This window comes from Anneissia japonica, unplaced genomic scaffold (genome assembly GCF_011630105.1).
Source record: "Anneissia japonica isolate Jap-2015-1 unplaced genomic scaffold, ASM1163010v1 scaffold31502_len4378_cov103, whole genome shotgun sequence".
Lineage (NCBI taxonomy): Eukaryota > Metazoa > Echinodermata > Crinoidea > Comatulida > Comatulidae > Anneissia > Anneissia japonica.
This window is the reverse complement of record NW_022705793.1, coordinates 210-1,885: the sequence shown is the minus strand read 5'-3', so window position 1 is coordinate 1,885 and position 1,676 is coordinate 210. Positions and strand designations below refer to the sequence as shown.

At 30.6% G+C, this 1,676-nt stretch overlaps 1 long non-coding RNA gene across 1 annotated transcript in view; it reads right to left on the bottom strand.

Annotated features, from left to right (window-relative positions):
• LOC117105912 overlaps window positions 1-610 on the bottom strand; it is a 2,661-nt gene extending 2,051 nt beyond the window's left edge. Inside the window, exon 1 of the long non-coding RNA XR_004444964.1 lies at window positions 75-610. This is a non-coding gene — a long non-coding RNA (uncharacterized LOC117105912). The remainder of the gene's footprint in view (window positions 1-74) is intronic.
• Window positions 611-1,676: the final 1,066 nt, after the last annotated feature.

Genomic DNA, 1,676 nt, shown 5'->3' with positions numbered 1-1,676 from the left:
GTCACAATTTGTACTTGTTAAAATTCTGTAAATCCTGTTTCCCACTGCAATAAGTACTTGAAAACACTACTCACGCTGCAGAATTAGGTGAAATGCTCTCTGCAAAATTGGTCAAATTACTGTTTAAATATTGCCGGTCTTAAATGGTCTTTATGTCCACGATCTGTGATATAACCCTATTAAAACCATACTTGATTGCATAATGATTGAAAGATGTCTTTTACTTACAAGTTGATACTCTTTAATCAAACACACCGTCCCCCTCTCAATATTTTTTAAATTACAATAGGTCTGGCATAAGATTGTGTGTACCACGTTCTCGTACATCTAGGTACAGGCACTTTTATTCCGAATTCTTTTTCTACTTTTAATAAGCAGGTAATTTGCCAATAATTGTGTTTATTTTTAACTTCTTTTTTGTGTGAAGTTTTTATTGGGACATATTTTTTGTTTATTAGTCTGTGCTCTGTATTTTTGTGTTTTTATTGTTTTCTAGGCCAAAAAAGGAAAGCAATTTTCAGAGTGTTACAAATTGGACGAATAAATAAATATATCTTACATATCTTATACTACTAGGCCTTGGTCTAGCCTAGTAGTAGTACCCAAGGCTAGCCTAGGCCTAGGTAAGCTAGGCCCGAGTCTAAGCTAGCTAGGCCTAGCTAGTTAGGGCCGGCCTAGGCCAATATCGGCCGCTACTGATAGCGGCCGCCCTCTACAACGGCCGCCAATGTGTGTATATGTATGGAGCGCCGATGACGCATTCACAATTAGTAATACAATACCGCTCGCAATTAATAATACAATACCTACCCGCTCGCTAAATACAAAGCTTTCGAGTCAACTCGGCCCGGCAGGTCAACTCGGCCCTTTTTTTCATTTTATATATAGGCCTACATACGGTATAAAATTACTTAAAAACTTAAAAAAATAACCATTGAAAGAAATTAATAAATTGAAGTCAAGTTAAGAATTGTAAATATCATAAAAATATAATTAAACCATTGCTCCAAACCAACCATAATTAAAACATCAAAACTTTCGATAGATCGAAGTTCTCCAATAAAGTATGGTATTCTTTTCTTATTACTATTATATATAAAGCTAGTTTGGATTTTATCTATTATATCATAATTTATATATATGCTATATATATTTAAATATGTATACATATATATAATTTATATAAGAATAGATTGAAAATTGGTTTCCTCCACTGAAGAATTTCTAAAGTTCATACGATATGATATTCGTTTCTTAATTCTGTATACTCAAATATGTACACAATTCATGCCATCGATTCAATACTAATATTGTTTCATTATTTATTATATAGGCCATATATATTATATGATGATATATATATATATAGGCTACATATACTTAAATATGTATACATATATAATTTATATAAGAATAGGTCGAAAATTGGTTTCCTCCACTGAAGAATTTCTAAAGTTCATACATATGATATTCGTTTCTTAATTCTGTATACTCAAATATGTACACAATTCATGCCATCGATTCAATTGTTTGTTGCTCAATTAAAAGCAACAATACTAATATTGTTTCATTATTTATTATATAGGCCATATATATTATATGATATATATATATATAGGCTACATATACTTAAATATGTATACATATATAATTTATATAAGAATAGGTCGAAAAGT